This window comes from Zootoca vivipara, chromosome 3 (assembly GCF_965207765.1).
Source record: "Zootoca vivipara chromosome 3, rZooViv2.hap1.1, whole genome shotgun sequence".
Lineage (NCBI taxonomy): Eukaryota > Metazoa > Chordata > Lepidosauria > Squamata > Lacertidae > Zootoca > Zootoca vivipara.
In genome coordinates, this window is record NC_142586.1 from 118256771 (window position 1) to 118264594 (window position 7824).

The 7824-nt window shown below is 52.8% G+C and overlaps 1 long non-coding RNA gene across 1 annotated transcript; it reads left to right on the forward strand.

Moving 5' to 3' along the window:
* The first annotated feature begins 1519 nt into the window (after nt 1-1519).
* LOC132591849 (uncharacterized) lies at nt 1520-7248 on the forward strand. The gene is made up of 4 exons (XR_015949261.1): nt 1520-1887; nt 2334-2631; nt 2971-3048; nt 7114-7248. It is a non-coding gene; the product is annotated as an uncharacterized LOC132591849 (long non-coding RNA).
* Nucleotides 7249-7824: the final 576 nt, after the last annotated feature.

The following is a 7824-nucleotide window of genomic DNA, read 5'->3' on the forward strand; positions in this document are numbered from 1 at the left end:
CGAACATGAGTTTGACCAAACTGCGGGAGGCAGTGCAAGACAGGAGTGCCTGGCGTGCTCTGGTCCATGGGGTCATGAAGAGTCAGACATGACTAAATGACTAAACAACAACAAAGGTGCTATTTTTTTTATTTTGTTTCGGCTTGAGCTTCAGGTCCTCTCACTTCAGAATCGAAACCTCATTCTCAGGGTCAGGGGGCAGTTGCCTCTCAGCCCAGCCCAGCTCAGAGGGCTGGATGAATGCCACCCATTTTGCTGCTGGCTGGCTGATCACAGAGAGGCCCTGAGCATCACAGAATGTCACAGAAGACATTTGTGATGCAGGCGTTACCACGGGAGACAACAGAACTCCCTGCCTGAAGTCCGGTCAGAGCAGCAGAGCAGTTGTCCCAACTGGCAAACATGATGGAGGACATCGACCGTTGGTTGTCATTGCTTCTGCTTCTTTCCTGCCTGTGGGTAAGTAAGCTGCTACCTACTTTTTAAGCAGAGCTTGGACAGCCATCTGTCATGGATGCTTTTAATTGAGATTCCTGCCTCGCAGTGGGTTGGACTAGAGGACCCTTGGGTGTCCCTTCTAACTCTACAATTCTGAGCCTAGGGCTTGCCGATCAGAAGGTCGGCGGTTCGAATCCCCGCGACGGGGTGAGCTCCAGTTGTTTGGTCCCAGCTCCTGCCAACCTAGCAGTTCGAAAGCACGTCAAAGTGCAAGTAGATAAATAGGTACCGCTCCGGCAGGAAGGTGAACGGTGTTTCTGTGTGCTCCTCTGGTTCGCCAGAAGCGGCTTAGTCCTGCTGGCCACATGACCTGGAAGCTGTACGCTGGCTCCCTCGGCCAAGAATGTGAGATGAGTGCCGCAACCCCAGAGTCGGTCACGACTGGACCTAATGGTCAGGGGTCCCTTTATCTTTACCTTTAGCCCTCTCCTGGCTTGTGATTCCTAGCTGCCAGTGGCTTTCAGATGCAGATCACCTCTGACAGTGGAGGCAGAGGGACAGATGCCTCTCTGCACTCTTTTTGTACGGGCATTTCTCCTGCCTGGACAAAATGACCCCCCTCCCATCTCTCCCTCTGTGCTGTTCTGATGCTTTCAGAGGAAGCAGTGAGGGCCAATTTAAAGAAGGGGATTGGAAAAGTTCACGGAGGAAGAGAAGGCTATGGCTGGCTCCCAGCCACAATGGCTCGGCTCTGCCTCCACATTCAGAGGCAGGAAGGCTTGCGAATTCAAGTTGCTGGGATCCACAGGAGGCAAGGGTGCTCTTGGGCTCAGATCCTGCACCCACTAAACCAAGCCACTGTCCTCGGGGTGTCAGGGAGGATGTTGAAATAAGATTCAGCCGTCTGCCTGGGAGGAGGAAACTCCTTGCCCTTTGCTTCAGGCGGCAGAAAGCCTTGAACAGGCCCTGCAGACTATGAAAGGGATTCAGACCCATTCACCTCCCCGCCCCGCCCCCGCCTCTGTTGCCGTCGCTCTGTTGCCTTCAGCTCTGTTCTTTTTGCCTTGCTGTTCTCCAACAGGTTCTTCTTCGTCTCAAAAGAAGAAAAAGCACCGTGCAGCAGCACACAGATGAGTCTTGATTCCTGAAGTGCAGGGGGTTGGACTAGATTACTTTGGGGGTACCCTTTCAACTCTACAATTCTGTGATTCCATGAAAAATCAGACAGGCTGCATCATCTGTCCCAGTTCTCCAAAGGTCATAGAATTGTAGACACTGAGAGTCATCTAGATGGACCACTGGCCTGATCCAGCAGACTCTTATTATGCTCTTTTGTTGCCCTGCTTCTCTGGTTTTTCTTAGGTCGTGCAGGATCCTGACCTTATATCTGCACAACTTGGACAGGAAAGTGAAGCATCTCGCCCAGCAAAGGCAACTGATCTGCCGCAGGTAAGGCACTCCTAGAAACCGCCATGCGCTTGCAGTCTGAGGGGATGCAGATCCGAGGTTCCTTGTGCTCTTACATAAATAAAATATATTATTCACTTTATCATATCAAATAACTGGGTTAATATAACAGTTATTTATATAACAGTTACTGGGTCTTCTGCTTACTCTGTTGAACTTCATGAGTTATTTCCGTTGAACTCTAAGTTATTTGATATGATATAGTGAATAAGAGCACAACCGGTTACATCTTGTGTGTTTGTCAAAATACCATGAAACCTACAAAAGCAGATAGGCTCAAATGGAGAAGCAAGGACACCTGACCTAAAATTATTATTTTTTAATACCCCTGCACTCCTCTCTTCCCAGCTGAGTCTGCTGTCCCTAAAGTCCTGGTTTGGGGAAAAGGGTTTTAAAATATCTTTTTAAAATATGTGTTTTCTTCACAGAGCAAGGATGCGCTGCACCGGTGGACCTGACACCTGTCATCGCAGGAACTGCCGGGATGTGCTTCCTCCCCTTTGCAGTGACTGTTGCCGTCCATAAGTAACACCACCATTGCTTACTGCAGAGGTCTCCAATGTGGCGGGTTCAATCCCTGGCCTTCTTGTGGGTTGGACTGGGTGACCCTTGGGGGTCCCTTCCACCTCTACCACTGTATAATTCGGTGTTGAGATTCCTGCACTGAAGGGCAGTTGGACTACATGAGCCTCAGTTTCGCCCAGTTCCTTGCCTAACTTCCTCCAGGTAAAGGTCAATCAATCAATTAACCAACATAATATGGGCCTCTGGTCTATATATATAAAAATGTAGGTGCATGTTTGTACGGCCGCACCTTTCTCCACAACCGCTTGCCCGATCGCCCTCAAATTTGCCCACAACATCAGGTGCTCATGTGGGAGTGTCTCTATCCACTTACATTGGCCAGATGACACACGTAGGACAGGTAGAAACCTGGATTTCTGTACAAAAAAGTGCCCCCTCCAGTGGACATCCAACAAACAACATCCAACATACTGGCAAAATCCCGCCCACTCCCCATTTTTTAAAATTCCCCTTAATTTAGACCTTTATGCCTCTCCACAGGTCAAACAGCCCCCCGAGATCCATCCTGCCCCAGGACCAAGCCCGCCCAAGGAGACAGACCGCAGGGCCCAGGGATAGGTAAGACCTTGCCTGGGTGGGATAGGGGCGACCGAAATAGGGGGCAGGGATAGGTAAGCCCTTGCCTGGGTTGAGTGGGGGGTGGGACCGAATACGAGTCAGGGATAAGTCAAGCCTTGCCTGGGTGGGGTACGGGAGGCCAGAATAGGAGACAGGGATAGGTAATGGGACGGTACAGAGTGGGGGGAGACACAGGGATACGCCTATCTAAACATAACACACGGAAAACAGGGGGACTCTGACGGTCAGGGGAGTCTGAAGGGGGTCTCTGAACCTCCATTTAACAAACTGAGCCACAGCAACGCGTGGCAGGGCCAGCTAATAATCTATAAAACAATGTTAACAATGTTAACAAAATAGCAACTACCGTGTTTCCCCCTTTTTAAGACGTAGTCATAATATAAGACGTAGCAGGATTTTCAAGCATTTGAGAAATATAAGCCACACCCCGAAAATAAGCCATACCTAAGACGGCCCTGGATAGAGCTCCTGAGGGTGGCCAGCCTCGCTATCGCCACCTCCGCTACTGCTGCCACCCCGCACGCTCTTCGTCCCCCTGTTGTTGTTTTAGTTAGTTTCTCCCCGCTGCAGCGTCTCCCGGGTCCCGCATGCTGAAGCGCGGGCAGATAAAGGTTCGCTCCGCATAGGATCGGCCTGCCGCGGCTGCAGACCGGAGCACCGAGCCAGCGGCCTAGCCTCTTTCTCTTTTTTTGCCCAGCTGAGGAGGCCTGCAGCCCCGCCGCCGGAATCGGCGGCTGCAGGGCGGAGCGCTCCGCAGCGCCGAGCGCTGGGAGAGCCTTGCAGCGGGCGGAGCGCCGAGCCAACAGCCTGGCCTCTTCCTGCCCCAGCCGAGGTGGTCTGCCGCCCCGCCGTCAGAATCGGCGGCTGCAGAGCGGAGCGCTCCGCAGCGCCGAGTGCGCGGAGCGCCGAGCCAGCGGCCTGGCCTCTTCCTGGCCCGGCCGAGGAGACCTGCCGCCCCGCCATTGGAATCGGCGGCTGCAGGGCGGAGCGCTCCGCAGCGCCGAGCGCTCGGAGCGTCCTGCAGCGGGCGGAGCGCCGAGCCAGCGGCCTGGCCTCTTCCTGGCCCGGCCAAGGAGACCTGCCGCCCCGCCGCTGGAATCGGCGGCTGCAGGGCGGAGCGCTCCGCAGCGCCGAGCGCCCGGCAGCGCTGGGCAGAGCAAAGAGCCAGCGACCTGTCACCTCGGTGCCTGGAACCTGCTGCTGCTGCGCAGAGCGCCCAGCAGCACCATGCAGAGCACCCAGCAGCACCCCGAGCCCTCGGCCCGGCCCGGCCAAGGAGGCCTTAAGGTACCATAAAAACATAATTAAAAAATTAAGACATCCCCTGAAAATAAGACACCGTGTGTTTTTTTGATGAAAAAATGTTATAAGACGGTGTCTTAAAAAAGGGGAAACACGGTAACAACATAAGCTAAGCACTGTTAAGGTCATACACACTCTCTCTACACCTAGGGCTGCCATATTTCAAACAGTGAAAATCCTGACAGAGCTTTTTTGGCAAAATTGCTTTTTTAAAAATGCCGTTTTAGGGGGAAACGGCAAAACGGCATTGCCAACGTGAGCAGCTATACGTCTGGCTTTTCCCAGACATTTTCCCAATTTCATAGCTGCCAAGTTCTCCCTTTTTTTAAGGGAAATTCCCTTATGCTGAATAGGCTTCCTCGCGAGAAAAGGGAAAACTTGGCAGCTATGCAATTTCCACCCAGACGCTACTGCCGCCTGCAGAATTCTCGGAGATATAGCAAACCTATCTACCCCCCGTGACTCATTGCTGTTGCACTGAGCGGATCAATTTTCCAGGGGTTCCAGGCACAGGGCCCATGTTTCCTTCTGGAAATGAGGCACATTAAAACACCACAGATATATGGTTTATTCACACATATATACAAGCTGAGGCTACGATGGAGGGCTTCACAGCATTAACATCTCCAAAGGGCCTTGCTTTGCCAAGCCACAGCCTTGGAGTCAAAGAGAAATCAAGCATCGCTCTGTTTCTCTCATAGAACAGAATAATAGAACAGATTGGGAAAGGACCCCAAGGTCATCCAGTCCAACCCCCTGCAACGCAGGAACCTTTAGCCCAACATGGGACTCCAACCCATGACCTTGAGATTAAGAACCTCATGCTAAGTTATATAAGTTCCCATTACCTCACCAGGAAGCTGGCCTGGCTATTCTGAGAATTAGAAGGATGCCAAGGCTTTCAGCCTAACGCCAACTGATAAAACATTTTATTATCTTTGTACTTTTGTCCCTCTGGCCAAGGGTCCTTTCTGGTTTATTTCTTTTTATCCTTCTGTTTTCTTTCACAATGTTCTTCTTTTTGTTCTAATAAGACTGCTCCCTTTCCCTTATGGGATATTCTAGAGCCCGTATAGCCATGAGTAACCAAACTAAGGCCCGGGGGCCAGATCCGACCCAATCGCCTTCTAAATCTGGCCCACGGATGGTCCGGGAATCAGCATGTTTTTACATGAATAGAATGTGCCCTTTTATTTAAAATGCATCTCTGGGTTATTTGTGAGGCATAGGATTTCGTTCTCCCCCCCCCCCCAAAAAAATAGTCCAGCCCTCCACAAGGTCTGAGGGACAGTGGACTGGCCCCCTGCTGAAAATGTTTGCTGACCCCTGCCGTGCTGAGTCCTTTTGTAGGTTCTCTGTCAGTAGGGGAAAACAACAGAGGCCAACCAGAGAATATTGAGAAGCAAAGCAGCTTCTGCAACAGGGTCCCTGTTCCCCACACACAGGAGGAAGGAGAACCCTGAACAATGGTGCGCAAGTCCTTATATAGACTTTTGAAATTGCCCACCCTGTAGTCCAAGACCACCACCCCAAACATCATACATACTTCACAGGAGGAGGCGGTCTACAGCAGAACTCCTGCCTGCCAGGATACCTGATAATGATCACTGATTGCATTGCCTCGGCAGCCTGGCCATTCTTTTGTGATGGTCAATATTCTAGTTCCTGAGGCCAGGTCACAGGCTCACCCTGACCCTTAAGACAGGATTTGCAAGCAAAAAGACAATGGGAAGGCTTTCCCCATCTGCCTCCCTTCCTGCAGGGGAATATTGGAGGTCATTGGGAGAGTCAAAATGGCTTCAGGATTGCTCTCCCATACTATTTTCAGACACATGGTTCATATAATTAGATAGGTGTGCATTTATGAGTAAGGTAAAAGGTAAAGGAAACCCCAACAGTTCAGTCGCAGGCGACTCTGGGGTCGCGGCACTCATCTTGCATTATTGGCCGAGGGAGCCGGCGTACAGCTTCCAGGTCATGTGGCCAGCATGACAAAGCCGCTTCTGGCAAACCAGAGCAGCACATGGAAACGCCGTTTACCTTCACACTTGGAGCGGTACCTATTTATCTACTTGCACTTTGACGTGTTTTCGAACTGCTAGGTGGGCAGGAGCTGGGACCGAGCAAGGGGAGCTCACCCCGTCACGGGGTTTCGAACCGCCGACCTTCTGATCGGCAAGCCCTAGGCTCTGTGGTTTAACCCACAGCACCACCCACGTCCCAAAACTCATTTATGAGTATTTATTCTATATTTGGGGACATAGATGGTGCTGTGGGTTAAACCACAGAGCCTAGGGCTTGCTGATCAGAAGGTCGGTGGTTCGAATCCCTGCGACAGGGTGAGCTCCCGTCTCGGTCCCAGCTCCTGCCAACCTAGCAGTTCGAAAGCACGTCAAAGTGCAAGTAGATAAATAGGTACCGCTACAGCGGGAAGGTAAACGGCGTTTCTGTGTGCTGCTCTGGTTTGCCAGAAGCGGCTTTGTCATGCTGGCCACATGACCCGGAAGCTGTACGCCGGCTCCCTTGGCCAATAATGCAAGATGAGCGCCGCGACCCCAGAGTCGGTCACGACTGGACCTAATGGCCCGGGGTCCCTTTACCTTTTATTCTATATTTGAGACCTTAACATTCTTATAACATTCTGTTGCTGGTGACAAACAAGACAAAGTGAATGAAGGCCTGTTCTGACCTCCTTCCTTTGCCTTTCTGCCTCTCCCACCTGACGCCCTCCAAAAACCCCAGCGGCCCGGCCCACCCACCGGAACCATCCAACAACATCAGCTTCCTGGACTACAAGTCCCAAGAGTCCCGATGCCACTGCGCCTGAAGCCCCAAGTCCCGATGCCACTGCGCCTGAAGCCCCAAGGCCGCTGGCAACCAGCGATGCAGAGCGCCACCAGCCCGCCCACCCGCCAGTCCTGGATCTGTCGTTATTCAGGGCCCAGCCAAGCTGTACCAGGAGGCGTGCCAGTCTGCTGAGAAGGTGTGCCAGCCTGCTGTGCCTGGCCCACCAGCTGCGGGCGTCGCTGGAGCAGAGACAAGGGGCTGGAGAAGGGGCGCAATGGGCCATACATGGAGTACCCTCTCTGCCTGCTTTGCGGCCGCTGCAACCCCTACTGCATCCACCCGCCCACGCAGTACAGCCCTTCCCTCGTGGTTTGAGCATGCTGAGTGGCTGAGCGTGCAGGAAGGCAAGGTCCACATGCCGAACTCCTCCTGGATGCGCCTGGGCAAATGAAGTCCGAGCAAGAACTGTCAATGCCGGGCCCCAGCACGATGCTTCCCGTGTCCCCCAAGAAGCGCCCCAACATCCTGAAGCGGTTGCATCTCCGCATTAAGCAGTCCGAGGCCAATGAGTGGGGGCTGGTGTTGAAGCTGGACGCCTCCCGGACGTGCCCAGGCAAAGAGGGGCTGCCCTCCAAGCTGGACAGGAACAAAGGCAAGTGGTGGATG